Source organism: Cervus canadensis, chromosome X (genome assembly GCF_019320065.1).
Source record: "Cervus canadensis isolate Bull #8, Minnesota chromosome X, ASM1932006v1, whole genome shotgun sequence".
Classification (NCBI taxonomy): domain Eukaryota; kingdom Metazoa; phylum Chordata; class Mammalia; order Artiodactyla; family Cervidae; genus Cervus; species Cervus canadensis.
The window spans coordinates 23,641,549-23,657,290 of record NC_057419.1 but is presented as its reverse complement, the minus strand read 5'-3'; the positions used below and the strand labels follow the sequence as shown (position 1 = coordinate 23,657,290).

The window sequence follows — 15,742 nt, the reverse complement described above, 5'->3', positions numbered from 1 at the left end:
TTCAAAAACAGGCAAAGCAAATATATGGTTTTAAAAGTTAGGATGTGAGCTACCTTGACTGGCAATTTGCATGAAGGGCCCTTTTAGGCTGTGGGTAAAGTCTATTTCTGGATATAGTTGGTGATTACACATGGATCTGTTTACTCTGAAAATTCATCAAGCTGTGTACTTATGATTTGTGCACTTTTTAAAATGTTATATTTTAATTTTAAAAGTTAATTTCAAGAATTACATTTCCAAGCACAGTAGCAATAAGATTAAAATAATCAACAAGTTTAGGACATTCTTGGAATTTAAAGAAGTATAAGAGGTGTCAATATTAGCATTTAATGCATAAATAAATCACTGCTTTTATGCATTTTTGCTTTCTTTTCTTTATTGATTTATGAATTTAATTTCACCTCAAGTGCTAAAGCAATTTTAAGATAGCTCCATGTTCTCAAATTTGCACCCAGGATGTTGAGCGTGATGGCATATTAAAAACCCACAAATAGTGGATCTGTCTAAACTTGTTGGAGTTCTGAGTTTAAAGCAATTTTCTCAGAAGCCAAGCTTAAAATATTTAAGAAAGCTATTTCAACAACCCTAGGTTTGAAATTTAGATTAGGAGTGTTGAAGCACAAAATTAAAAAGTAAATAATAAATCTTTTAGACTTCTGATTCAAGATAATTGAGTGAACACAGATATTTTACCTCTCCTTCTTACAAAAACCATTGAAGAAGAAATATAAAAATAATCATTCCACAGTCTATTGGGAGTCTGTGATGGGTGTCAGCAATAGATCAGAAAAGAAAGAAATACCTGGCAGTTATAAATTCAATTGGATCAGACTGACAGTCATACCCAAAAAGCTGGGAAGCAGAGGAAATCCTAACCTTTTACAGTACAGGAAAAAGGGAAGATTTTTCAAGGAGACTTTTCCCAGTAAAAGTTCAGTATAACCACAAAGTTAGAGGCAGTGGGCCCAAGAGCAGTTGGCAGTGGGCATTCAGCTAAGGATAATGGCTGGGGGGAGATTGAGTTCATTTTATTCCTCTGTTCGTCTGTCACTGTTGGTCCATGAAAGGTCCAGCTCTAGTATATTTTTTTATTTTATTCATTTTTTTATTTATTTGGCCACACTGTGCAGCTTGTGGGATCTTAGTTCCCCAACCAGGGACTGAACTCTGGGCCCATGGCAGTGAAAGCATGGAGTCTTAACAACTGGACCGCCAAGGAATTTTCTATTGTATTTTATTTATTTAGCTTCATTCTTCACTCTCTTTTACATACCCTGCTTAATTTTTACCCATTCAGCACTATGTTTTAAAGATATCCATGTGACTGTGTATAAGTGGTCAGATGCTTCCAATTATGACACAGAATTCCATGAGTTGCACCCTTGACATTTTCTTAACTCATTTCTTCAGTGGTCAGTCAGTTCAGTCGCTCAGTCATGTACGACTGTTTTCAACCCCATGGACTGCAGCATGCCAGGCCTTCCTGTCCATCACCAACTCCTAGAGCTTGCTCAAACTCTTGTCTATTGAGTCGGTGATGCCATCCAACCATCTCATCCTCTGTTGTCTCCTTCTCCTCCTGTCTTCAATCTTGCCCAGCATCAGGGTCTTTTCAAATGAGTCAGTTCTTTGTGTCAGGTGGTCAAAGTATTGGAGTTTCAGCTTCAGCATCAGTGAAGCTGAATGAATGAATGAATGAATGAATATTCAATTCCAATGAATGAATATTCAATTCCAATGAATATTCAGGACTGATCTCCTTTAGGATGGACTGGTTGGATCTCCTTGCAATCCAAGGGACTCTCCAGAGTCTTCTCCAACACCACAGTTCAAAAGCATCAATTCTTTGGCACTCAGCTTTCTGTATAGTCCAACTCTCATATCTATACCTGACTACTGGAAAAACCATAGCTTTGACGAGACGGATCTTTGTTGGCAAAGTAATGTCTCTGCTTTTTAATATGCTGTCTAGGTTGGTCATAGCTTTTCTTCCAAGGAGCAAGTGTCTTTTAATTTCATGGTAGCAGTCACCATCTGCAGTGATTTTGAAACCCAAAACAATAAAATCTCTCATTGTTTCCCCATTTATTTGCCATAAAGTGATGGGACCAGATGCCATGATCTTAGTTTTCTGAATGTTGAGCTTTAAGCCAACTTTTTCCATTTCTTCTTTCACTTTCATCAAGAGGTTCTTTAGTTCTTCTTCGCTTTCTGCCATAAGGGTGGTGTCATCTGCATATCTGAGGTTACTGATATTTCTCCTGGCAATCTTGATTCCAGCTTGTACTTCAGCCAGCCTGGCATTTCACATGATGTACTCTGCATATAAGTTAAATAAGTAGAGTGACAACATACAGCCTTGATGTACTTGTTTCCCAATTTGGAACCAGTCTGTTGTTCCATCTCCAGTTCTAACTGTTGCTTCCTGACCTGCATACAGGTTTCTCAGGCAGCAGGTCACGTGCTCTGGTATTCCCATCTCTTTAAGAATTTTCCACAGTTTATTGTGATCCACACAGTCAAAGGCTTCGGTGTAGTCAATAAAGCAAAAGTAGATGTTTTTCTGGAACTCTCTTGTTTTTTCAATGATCCAGGGGATGTTGGCAATTTGATATCTGGTTCCTCTGCCTTTTCTAAATCCAGGTTGAACATCTGAAAGTTCACAGTTCACGTACTATTGAAACCTGGCTTGGAGAAATTTGAGCATTACTTTGTTAGTATGTGAGATGAGTGCAATTGTGTGGTAGTTTGAAGATTCTTTGGCATTGCCTTTCTTTGGGATTGGAATGAAAACTGACCTTTTCCAGTCTGTGGCCACTGCTGAGTTTTCCAGCTTTGCTGGCATATTGAGTGCCAGAGGTACACATCTGGATTGCCCCTACTTCCCACTACTACACATAACATGTGATGTGTGTGTGTGCTCAGTTGCTCAGTCATGTCTGACTCTTTGTGACCCCGTGGACTGCAACCCACCAGACTCCTCTATCCATGGGATTTCCCAGGCAAGAATACTGCAGTAGATTTGCCATTTCCTCCTCGAGGGCATCTTCCCCACCCAGGGATCATACCCACATCTGCATTGGCAGGTGGTTTCTTTGCCACTGAGCCACCTGGGAAGCCATAATATGTGATGAGCATCTTTGAATATGGCCACCTTACAGACCTCTAGGAGAATTCTCTGAGATATATAACCAAAAGTGAAATTTCTGGGTTATAATGTACAGATGTTCTTAATTTGGCTAAAACATGCCATATTGCTCTCTAGAATGGTTGCAATAGTCTCCACCCCCACAATCCCTCCAGCAATGTATGATGATTCCTGTTTCCCCACAGGCTTAGTTAGTGTTCCCACCCTTCAGATGTTTGCCAGCCTGATAAGAGCAAAATGATATCCCTTGTTTTATTTTGCATTTCTCTGATTACTAAAGATTTAGAGCATATCTTCATATACTTGATGTAGTCATTTGCTTTCTTCTTCTATGAATTGCTACTTCTTTTTCTTTTTTTCATTTTTCTACTAGAGTATCATTTTCTTATTTATTTGATGGAGTTTCTTGTTAGACATTGGAAGTATTTTCTCCCAGTTTATCATCTGACTGCTTACTTTGTCCATATTTTCTTTATTGGAGAGGAATTATGCAGCTTCCCAGGTGGCTCAGTTGGTAAAGAATCTGCCTGCAATGCAGGAGACCCAGGTTCAATCCCTGGATTGGGAAAATCCCCTGAAGAAGGAAATGGCAACCCACTCCAGCCTGAGAAATCCCATAGACACACGAGCCTGGTCCAGGGGATCATAAGAGTTGGACATGACTTAGCAACTAAATTACCACCACCCTTAATTTTTACATAGTCAAGTTCCTCTTTTTCTTTTTTCTTTTCTTTTTCTTTGCTTTGGAGCTTTATTTAAGAGTCTCATTCCCTTTGGCCACAAACAAATATCCAGCATTATCTTCTATTAATTTTAGAACTTCATCTTTCACATTTAATTCTTTCATGCATCTGGAAACCACTTTTGAACACAGTTATTAAGTAGAATCCCAGTTTTCTTTTTCTCCATAAAGTGAGTTAGTTTACTCAATACCATCTGCTAAACAATCCATCCTTTCACATTGATTTCTAGTGCTGCTTTGATCACATATTAAATTCTCATATATACAAGGTCTGTCTCTGAGTTCTCTGTTCCATTCCATTGATCTGTTTGTTCTTACACCAGTACCAGATATGTTTTTCTTGTTGTGGCTTTGTGCTATATCTTAATATCTGAATAGATAAATCCCCTCTTAGTTCTTCCTTTTAAAAATTGATTTAGGTATTAGCAGAAGGTTATTCTTCCATAGTAAATTTAAAATAAAGTTTTTGAGTGCCTCAAAAATCCAGATTAATTCTGGATTTGAGTTACATCTAGTAGTAATGAATACAAACAATTATTTCACATCAATTAAAAAATTGATTTCAATTAACTTGGAGGTGACAGAATATTTTAATAAAATCTAGTCATTCAATCTAAGATCATGAAATGTCTCCTCATTTATTCTGATCTTCTTTTCTATCCTTTAATAGAACTTTAAAACTTTTTCCCACATAGGTGTTGTATATTTGAGTTTATGTTCGTTCCTGTATGCGTTAGAGCAGAAATCAGAAAAATTTTTTTTCTGTAAAGGGACAGATAATAAATATGTTAGGCTTTGCAGGTCATACAGTTTCTGTTCAAACTCAGCTCTGTCATTGTTCCATGAAAGCAGACATAGACTGTTGTATCTGTGCTTCAAAAAAAAATTATTTACAAAAACAGGTTGTTGGCTGGATTATCCCAAAAGTCATAATTTGTCAACAGCAACTTTGTAGGTATTTATTTTTTGGTTGGTTGGTTGCATATTTTTTGTATTTTATTTTTGAGTTTTGTTTTTGCTTTTTTGCTTTCTTTCTTTCTTCTTCCTTTGCTATTATAGGGCTTCCCTGGTGGCTCAGATGGTAAAGAATCTCCCTGCAATGAGGGAGACCTGGGTTCAATCCCCGGGTTGGGAAGATCCCTCTGGAGAAGAGGATGGCAACCCACTCCAGTATTCTGGCCTGAAGAATTCCATGGACTGTATATAGTCCATGGAGTCGCAAAGAGTCAGACACGACTGAGTGACTTTCACTTTCACTTTGCTATTATAAGTGGTATCTTTTTTAAAACCATCATTTCTAGGCCCTTGTTGCTACTGTACACAAATGCTATTAATTTCATAAGTTGATCTTGTGTTTGCCCAGCTTGTTTCTTGATTTTATTAGCTTTTCTAGGTAGATTTGATATCATCTACAGATAATGAGTTTGTGATGGACAGGGAGGCCTGGCATGCTGCAATTCATGGGGTCACAAAGAGTCGGACACAACTGAGCAACTGAACTGAACTGAACTGAACAGATAATGATAGCTTTATTGCTTGCCTTCCAATTTTTATAAACTTAGTTTGTTTTTCTTTCTTATAACTTTGTACGTCCCAGTACTATATTCAACAGCAGTCATGATAGAGGTATTCTTGCCTCATTCCTGATAATAAAAATTTCTCCAAGATTTCTCAATTAAATATAATATTTGCTCTAGAAATTTGATGTATAATCTTTCCCATAATAAAGAATTTTTTTTTATTCCTAGTTTGTGAAGATTTAATCATAAAAAGGTTTTGATTCATTAAATGCATTTTCTACATCAATTGAGAGAATAATATTCTTTTCCTCCATTACAATTTTGGCATCTACATTCATACCTGAGAGATCTATAAATAATATTTCTTTTTCTATATTGTCCATGTCCAGTTTTGGAAACCAGAGTTCATTAGTCTAACAACATAAAATAGACTTATTTTCTATCTTCCAGAACAACTTATCTAAGGTAAAAACTATTCATTTAAGATTTAGTAGAAATTACCTGTAAAAACATATGGTCCTGGAAAGTAAAAAGGAGTTTTTAATTGTCATGAATTTTTTTGATGCTTCCTGTCCTTTTTCATCAGCTTCTTAGGTATATTTTAGCATTTAGATTTTTTTTTCCAGAAAAGAATCTAGTCATCTAGGTTTTCAAATTTAATTACTTAGAGTTATTCATTATGCTCATTTATTATTTTTAGTCCCTATTTTATTCATAGTTTTAAAACTCCTTGACTTGAAAGGAGCTCATTTCAACATTTCTTGTTTCTTGGTAAATGTGTTAAAAGTTATAAATTTACCTCTATGTGAGGACGTTGCTCTGTGTCCCACAAAATTTGACAAGTAATGTTTTAATTGTAATTCACTTGAATTTCATTTTAATACTTTACTTCTTAATCAAAGGGGGTTTTAGCAGACTATTCAGTTTCTAATCTCACAGGAATTTTTAGCAATTCTTTAATTTTATGTTCTCATTTTATTATATTACTGTAGGAGACCATAGCTTTTTAATATTGATACTTTGGAATTTATTGAGACTTCCTTTATGGCCTATTGCATCATCAATTTTTGAAAATATACTCAAAAAGAATGTGTTGATTTGCATTTAATTAATATCTAATGACTAACAATTATTAATTCATACATTTAGATCTCCCACGTCTCAGTTTGTTTTTGATTTCTTGATCTGTCAGTCTTATAAAGAGGTGGATTTAAACATCTAAATAAGTTATTGTTGAAGAATTCATCTTCCCCATATTATGAATAATTGCTTTATATATTTTGAAGTTACATTGTTAGATACATACATATTCATGATTCCTTTTTCCTTCTGATTCTATTATAACTTTTGCTTGTATACAAAGACCTGTTTATCCCTTATATTTTTGGTTTAATTCTATTTTATCAGATATTAAGATGCTATCCCAGATTCTGTTGGCTTTTATCTGTTTGTTACATCTTTTCATTCTTTTTACTTTCCATCTTTCTGTATTCTTTTGTTTCATTTGTTGTAGGTAGATTTTATATTGTTTAATCTTATTTTTAAACTCAATTTAATGTTCTCTGGCTTTTAACAGTGAGTTTAGAACATTTAAATTTATTAGTTACTCATATTAATACTTCTGCTCATATTTTATGTTAGCCATTTATTGTCTTTCTTTTCTTTTTTCCTATTTCTCCTTTCCTGCTTACCGATGTAAATCAGTGTAACTGTCACACAACCCTTAATTATTTGGCCAAGAAAGTCTTTTTTTTTTTTTTTTCCAATTACATTTTTTATTTATTTATTTATTCAGTGGGTTTTGTCATACATTGACATGAATCAGCAATAGATTTACACGTATTCCCCATCCCGATCCCCCCTCCCACCTCAAGAAAGTCTTAAGATGAATATAAAAGATAGCTTCATGGAGTTTTTGATTCCAAGGTGGAGAACTAACAGAGGTTGCTAGCTCCCCTCTCTCAAAATCAACCATGGAGAAACTTCACAAGTGAGAGGAAAAGAGGGAACCAAGGAATTAACAACAATGAATAAAAAACTCTTCAGACTTTTGGGAAGCCATAGGAAGTCATGAATTTGTGCCTCTAGGGATAGTGGCAGTCTGGGGCAGTGGACAGACAAATACAGCAGGAATTAGATAGATGAAGGGAGAGCCTTTCAGTTCTCCTCTTACCCTTTCCCCACATTCTCTCAACATGATCATGTCCCTTCACATAGAAAAGGGAGAGATAGCCTAGAATGCCAGTGTTAGAAAGGTTCTCTCAAGGTAGCACGAAGCATCCTTGCAGAAGGAGTTGATAAAGAGATATAGTTTGTCCTGGGCCACACAGGCAGTCACTTCTCCCCTGTTACTGTCTGAATTCCCAGAGCTGATAGATTACAATTTAAGGAGACCACCACCTCACAATGTGCCTTCTTCAAATGTTTATAGAAATGATTTAGAAGGATTAGAAGAGTTGCCTGTGGCATAGCAGCAAATGAAGGTGGTTCTGTGGTTTCTGAGGTATTCCAGACTTGGATTAATCTACTTGTCTCTCCTTAAAAATCATCATGCAGGATATAAACAACTACAGCCTGAAATTCATCCATTCCAAAATTACATTACTAGAGAGAGTAGCTGGTACCCAAGGAACAGGACCATGCTAGCCAAAAGAATTTTATCTCTGAGTAATACAACATCTACCAAAAAAGCAAATTAAATAATGCATACCACATGAAACAGAGTTACTGGAACAGATGGCATATTAAATACCCTCAAAGAGATAAGGAAGGTTATTTGAATCATGAAGCAGTAAAAGAATGATTTTAAAAGAATCAAGTGAAAATGTTAAGTATCAAAAATATAATCATAGCAATAAAGATCTTAATAGCTAGGATACGTATGTAGCAGAATGGACCCTGCCAAACACCACATTACTATGCTAGAAATCTGATTGGAGTGCTTTGCCATAAAACAATAGGAAAGGATAAGAAAAAACAAATTGTAAAATAAAAGCCAAGTGATATAGAGGTTTAAAGTGACAAATTCTTGATAACAGGAGTCTCACAATGAAAGGGATAATGTATGTGGAAGCAGCAACTACAGCCTGCAGGACAAATCCAGCCAGTATTTTGTAAGGTTTTACTGGAATACAACCACACCCATTAAAATTTTCTATGGCTGCTTTCATGCTACCATGGACAATTGAGTTGTTGCTGCAAAGAACATGAGGCCCACAAAGCCTGACACATTCACTATCTGGCCCTTTATGGAAAAGTTGGCTGATCCCTGCTATAACATGTGTAGAAATAGGTGGGATGAGACAGGGTAACCATAATAGGCATTCCCATTCAGAATGAGGTAGAATAACAAATATGTGACATTCACTGGTCCATAGCAGTCCTAAAACCCCCTGGGACCATGTGGATTGCCTGCTTCCAACATCTTCATGGCAGGAAATGGATTTCAGTCTCATGTAAATCTTAAAGGTAGCATGACCAACTCATATAATGTAGTAGTTATTTTAAGAGACATCTCTGTGGCATCTGACTTCATAATCAAGGAAACCAGATGGTCAAAATATTTAAGTGGTTCTGAAGCTGCTACATGCTTGAATACTCAATGAGGATGATGGGTGTGAGGCAGATAAGCTTGCAAAGAGACAAGGACTAAGAGAAAGAGAGGGGACTCTAGAAGAAAAGTATGGTAGGAAACAAAAACAGAGGCAGAATATTCAAGGGAACTGGAGGTGAATAGATGATACGGGGGAGGAAGTTGAAAGCAGACATAGTACCAGTAGATTCTGGACTGTTCCATACAGGCTTTCATGAAATGTGCAGTAGATATCTTGTGGCTCTCAGTCCCTTACCCTGATAATTACAGAAGCCCTCTGTCCCACACCCCACCTCAAAAGCTCTTGTACATAAAGAAAAACCTGCCACCACCTCCACCTTAAAACGTATGCTCTCATCTCAGTTTTTCACCTACATTGTTATTGTTGTTCAGTGGCTAAGTCATGTCCAACTCTTCGCAACCCCATGGACAGCAGCACATCAGGCTTCCTTGTCCTTCACTATCTCCCAGAGTTTGCTCAAACTCATGTCCATTGAGTTGGTGATGCCATCCAACCATCTCAACCTCTGTCGTCACCTTCTCCTCCTGCCCTCAATCTTTCCCAACATCAGGGTCTTTTCCAATGAGTTGGCTCTTTGCATCAGGTGGCCACAGTATTGGAGCTTCAGTTTCAGCATCAGTCCTTCCAATGAATATTCAGAGTTGATTGACTGGTTTGATCTCCTTGCATTCCAAGGGACTCTCAAACATCTTCTACAGAACCACAATTCTAAAGCATCAATTCTTTGGTGCTCAGCCTTCTTTATGGTCCAACTCTCACATCTGTACATGAGATCACCTGCATTGAGACCCACAAAACCAGAAATTAATTACTAACTCCCGATTATTCAGAGTCCTAGTTGTCTAAACTGGTAAATTTGTCTTGTTTTTGCTTTATCTATACAATGCTCTTTAAATAACTATTCATCACTGAATTATTTATTCAACTATTCAGAACACACAATCACCTCATTCATAAGCATTTGGGACTACAGAGATGACAATAAGCCATCTTGAAAGATGGCTTTCAACATTCTAGCTCTTTTTTTTTTTTTTAGTCGTAGTCTCTTTATTGTTTTCAGATAATAATTGAAAATTCAACTTACAAATAAATGCAGAACAGTAAGTCTAGGGTCAATAAACCCATTGTTATCTTTTAGCCCATAAAATTAATTTCCAGGTTAGCACTATCCATTAGGCTAAGAAAAAAATGGTTTATCTAATGAGCCTTGACTTGTGAGAAAGAAAAAAAAAAAGTTGTCCCTGGCATCTGAGAGCTCTTTAAATATGTGATTCAGACTAACAATAAAATACAAAGCTCTACATTTAGACACAAGTCTGGTAAGCTTTGGAAGTTTCAGGAAAGAGTCAAGAAACAGTGAAAAACTCTCATACTTTCCCTAAAAAGAATAAATCAATGTAAGATCAGAAATGTTTCCAAATCAGCTGAAATTTCCCTTTTTTCTGATTGAAGGACCAGTTACCGTCAATCAACTTTGATGCCTTGGCACTTTCTGGGTGTGAAAGAAGAGAAAGGAAATGAAAAGACAATGTCAATTAACTGCTCACACTTGCATATGAGCTCTCACTACACTTGTAGGGCTTCTCTGGTTTCTTCTAATGGCTTCCAGAATTATCCAGACTCCTGTTCAAGACTTTGGCTCTCTACAAATTCCTCTCAGATCCCAAATAAAGGAAGTCCACCTTTCACAGAATTCTTGCTGAGATTAATTCTGCCTTCAAGGGGGTGCATGTGTGTGCTTTCAAGAAAGGGAAAGGGAATAGTAAATTGTGAGGGAAGTACCAAACCCCCAAAAGCAATGTACATGAAACTAAGAAATCGATGTAGCATCCTACAGAAACACTGGGGATACCATTCTTTTTCTTCCTGCTGCTCTTATAAGCCGACCGCAAAAGCAGCCAGAATTAACTCTTGAGTTTCCAAGTGGAAAAATATTATACCAGGGAATCACAATAGCACCCCAAATTGGAATCAGTTAAATTACTGGTTTCAGAAAAATATGTTTTTGTCTGCATTTTTTTTTCAGTGTAAGTGTTTAGTAACCTAGGGTCTGAAAGGATTCTTCCACATGTCACTTTAAAAAGAATCAACCGTTTTATTTTCAGAGCCAAGTCAAAAAAAACAAAAAAGATTTCAAACAATTCTTACCTATAGGTCCCCACAGTTTTGAAGTATTACAATGTGCATTATTTATGATGTAAAATTTTCCACCAAGGGCTGTTTTTACTTTAAGGAGGAAGATGAGTGCTTGCTCTCAGTTTAGGATGGATTTTCGCTGCAGTTATAGCTAACTTGTGGAGATTTTGTCCTCTGGCTGAGCTGACATGCTGACTCATTTCACTAACAGTGTCTTAAGCCAGCACCATTTCCCGCTGTGACTGAGGCCCTGGAGTTGCTGTGTGTTCTCTCTATGTGCTTCTTCCTCTATCTCTCCAGACCCCGAAGAGCCAGAGAGAATTCACCCATGGCACAGTAAGTTAACGAGATAGTCAAGCAAAGTTCAAAGCAAGTTTTCCCACCCACAGCTGGCAGCCAGCCACTCCATTTTCTGCCAGCACTCAAAGTTGGCTTCTCAGAAAATCTATTCCAAAGCTGGCACTTTATCTCAGGAGATTTTAGTCAAAGCATTTGGCACATCAGATTGTCTAAAACACAAGGTTAAGAGCTCAAAATAGCCACTCTATTCTAAGACTGTCTTAAATTAGTGAACATAATTATTAAAAGATTCTGCTACAATTGGACATGAAAACCATACCCTTCCACGAGGTAGCTAGGCAAGACTGCTTTTCCTCCTGATAAATGAACAAGTATTTAATGAGCATGCACACTGTTTGTCTGCTGCGGGAATACAAAGAAAAACAAGACACAGGCATCCCCATCAAAGAGCTTAAAATTTAATTAGAGAAACAAGACATAAACACATGAAAACAAAAACAGTTTACAAAATTAGAACACAAGATTTAGGTTGCAGCAGCATTAATATCGCCAGATGCTCAGTGCCCAGTTTGCAGAATGTGAAAACATTACCTTTCTTTAAGACATTTGTTGAAATCTAATATATACACAGAAAAGTTCACATACCCTAAGTATATAGCTCCAAGAATTTGTATAAATTGAACACACCAGGTAACCAACCCAGATCAAGAATACGAGCATTACCAGCATCCTGGAAGACCCTCCTTGGCCCCTTTTCCAGTCAGTCAGTATTCTTCTCCAAGGGTAATCTTATCTTGACTCATATAACCATAGATTGTTTTGCCTGTCTTGATATAAATGGAATTATGTGCTTTGTATTCTTTTGTGCCTGGCTTTTTTCACTCAACATTGTTTGAAAGAGTTACACATATGTTGTGCAGAGTTGCAGTTCATTCTCATTGCTGTAGAGTATTCCCTTTGGTATATATTACAAAGTGTATTTATCCATTTCCCAGTTGATGGGCATCTGGATATGATGAGTGGTATTACGAACATTTAAGTTCATGACTTTTGGTGAACACGTGTATCCTTCTGTTGGGACTATACCCATGTGTGGGGTTGCTGGCTTATAGGGTGGGCATATGCTCAGCTTTAGCAGATATCACCCAACTGATTTCCAAAGCAGTTGTGCCATTTGACCCTACCTCCAACAGTTTATGAATGTTTGGCCACCCCACATCCTTGCCAACATATTTTCCACAGGACAGCTATTGACAACACACCAGTAGGATAGAGCATGGCTTTGAGCAGAAGCTAACAGGGATTTAAGGTACAGTCTCCAGATGTGAAAGTCGTTCAGTTGTGTCCGACTCATTGTGACCCCAAGGACTATACAGTCCATGGAATTCTCCAGGCCAGAATACTGGAGTGGGTAGCCTTTCCCTCCTCCAGGGGATCTTCCCAACCCAGGGATCGGACCCAGGTCTCCCGCATTGCAGGCAGATTCTTTACCAGCTGAGCCAAGGTAGCACAAAGATCTAGCTCAAGATAGCTGAAAGATCTCTTCCTTCAAAGAGAACACCCTAGAGCTGTGAGGACTCAAGTCTGACCCCAGAAGCACAATTCCCCTCCTTACCCCCATACCCAGTCTTGTATTGTATGAGACACAAGCACATACTCAACCTTCTCCATTTCAAAATAAGTTGTCTTAGTTTTTCCTAAAGCAAATGAACAAATGTACATATCCTTTAACATAGAGATCAGATAGAAGTATAAATTCTATCTGGAAACACATCTCAACCAGTCTAATGTTTTCCTTCTTGTTTTCCCCTTAATATATCAGAGAGAAAATTCTGCTCCCCACCAAAATTGGAGCCAGTATAAATAATAAACTGGTAGAGCCATAGATTAAGTAGTCAAATGTCTACTTATAATATTGTACTTTTTAATCAATATTTTTATTGATTAAATAAAATAAGTTAGTGTTGCATTAATTTCTGCTGTATAGCAAAATGATTCAGTTATATATAGAATATACACATATATTATATGTATATGTACTCTTCTTTTTTTAAAGGAGCTTCCCTCATAGCTCAGTTGGTAAAGAATCCTTGTCTTTCCTTGTCTTTCTTGTCTTTCTTTTCCTGACTTACTGTTTTTAGGTCCATCCATGTTGCTGCAAATGGCATTATTTTGCTCTTTTCTGTGATTGAGTAGTATTCCATTGTAAATGTGTGCCACATCTTCTTTATCTATTCACCCATCAGTGGATATTTAAATTGTTTCCATACCTTGGCTGTTGTGAATAGTGTTACTATGAACATAGGGGTGCATGCATATTTTCAAATTATACTTTTGTCTGGGTATATGCCCAGAAGTGGGATTGCTGGATCATATGGTATCTGTATTTGTAGTTTCCTGAGGAACCTCCATACTGTTTTCAACTGTGGCTGCACTAACTTACTATAATATTGTACTTTTAAATTTTCACACATATGTATAATATCACAAATTAAATAAAGCCGTGTATTGTTAAAATAGTGCTTTTTTCCAAAGTCATGGGTCAGGAAACATTTTATTCATCTTGGACAGGTTTCTATAGCTATGACTCAGTATCTTCTTGGTCACTATAGTTACTTTTAACAGTATCAGCTTCAATTCATTCTGAGCTGTTGACATACAACATCTTTTGATTTCAGAAATGATGAAAGTGTTAGGAACTCTATCTGAAATTAAAACATTCCTTTGCACACTTTTAAAAAAATTTGTTTATGCTATGTGTATTATAATCACCATCTCTTCAATGGAGCATCTTAATATATTTCTCTATAAAGCAATGACTAAAAGATTTGTTTACAATATCAAATGATACAGTGGAGTCATGATCCCAGTTATAATTACTAAATCTGTTATATTTCTTTTCTTTCATTTTACCTAATCTATAAAGAGACCTGTATAAACTTCCCAAATTAATATTGATTCAGGTTGTTTTAATGTTCCTCCCCAAATGGTACTTTTCATTCAAACAAAATTAATCAGACTTTATAAAGACTCAAATGGGTGGCAATTCCTACTTTCCTGGAGAGAACTTCACCTCTGAGTTTGTTCTCCCTGGCTAAATCAGAATCCACAATGTTACTGAACCACACTTTTTTAAAAAAATTAACTTTTCACTTAAATTTGTCTTTACCCTCTCCACTTCCCCAAACTCTCCCCCATCTCTAGAACTAACATCTGTATATTTGGCTCTTTGCATAGACACCCTTCTCAACCTTAAAGTCATTGGCTAGATACGAAAGAAATAACAAAAATAATAGTAGAGAATAACACTTACACCCACGTGTTAGGCACCATGCCATACCCTGTAATTCTTGCAAAAGTAATGCACTAAATTACTATCTCCATTTTATTTAACTTCAGAAAAATTAAGTAATTTGTCCAAAGCCATAGACCTATTACATTGTATGTATTAACTAGATCTTTCTGATTCCAAAGCTTATATTCTAAACCCTATCATCTTCTGCAGTTGCATTTTTAGACAAGATACTGTGATGATAACATGTTAAATTCATTCTATAAGCCAAAGTGTGCAGAATACATCACAGATTGAAGTGCAGATTATGGGAGACAGTTTTCCACAAGGGAAGTACTCTATGTCTTGCTAATTCTGTACTCAGTGAGATACAGACAGATTTCCAGAGCCTGGACACTGTGAGCGGGCCAAACTTATGTTTCTCCTGAGCAGTGAGCCTATCATGGCCCCAAGATAATTTTGGAAAATCCACATCTAAAGTGTGAGCTATGTGTGCACAATGGCTAAGCACTTATACAGAACTTCTGGAGACTTCTTTTCAAAGAGCCAGAGTTCCTAATGAAACAGCATGTGAAGAACTTACAAATTATGAAAAGCAGAAAAGTTAGAAAAAGGATACCCTTCTAAATCTGTTGCATCTCATCAGAACTCCTAAAATCTAGAAAGGAAAGGCTAAGAGGCATATGAGGTTGAAGTGAAGAGCAAAACCTTTTGAGTTAGAAACCTGACCCTGCCACTGACTGCCCAGTACTGCACAGAACACTTATCTTCTTCTTCAAGTCTGTAAGATGTACAATAACAACTATAATATAATAATACATTCATATAGGAGTCACAAAGGGCAAATTCACCTGTGCCTGTAAAATGCAGGAATTTTATTTTTATGTGCATGTGGGAAATCATTTAAAAAATGATGAGATGATGATGATTTCAATTCTATTTTATAAACATCTTCAACCCAAGCTTAAGTGACTGGAGTACCCCTTCTCA

The 15,742-nt window shown here is 36.7% G+C and overlaps 1 non-coding gene across 1 annotated transcript; it reads left to right on the top strand.

Annotated features, from left to right (window-relative positions):
• The first annotated feature begins 3,644 nt into the window (after window positions 1-3,644).
• TRNAC-GCA lies at window positions 3,645-3,716 on the top strand. Its single transcript has one exon. It is a non-coding gene; the product is annotated as a tRNA-Cys (tRNA).
• Window positions 3,717-15,742: the final 12,026 nt, after the last annotated feature.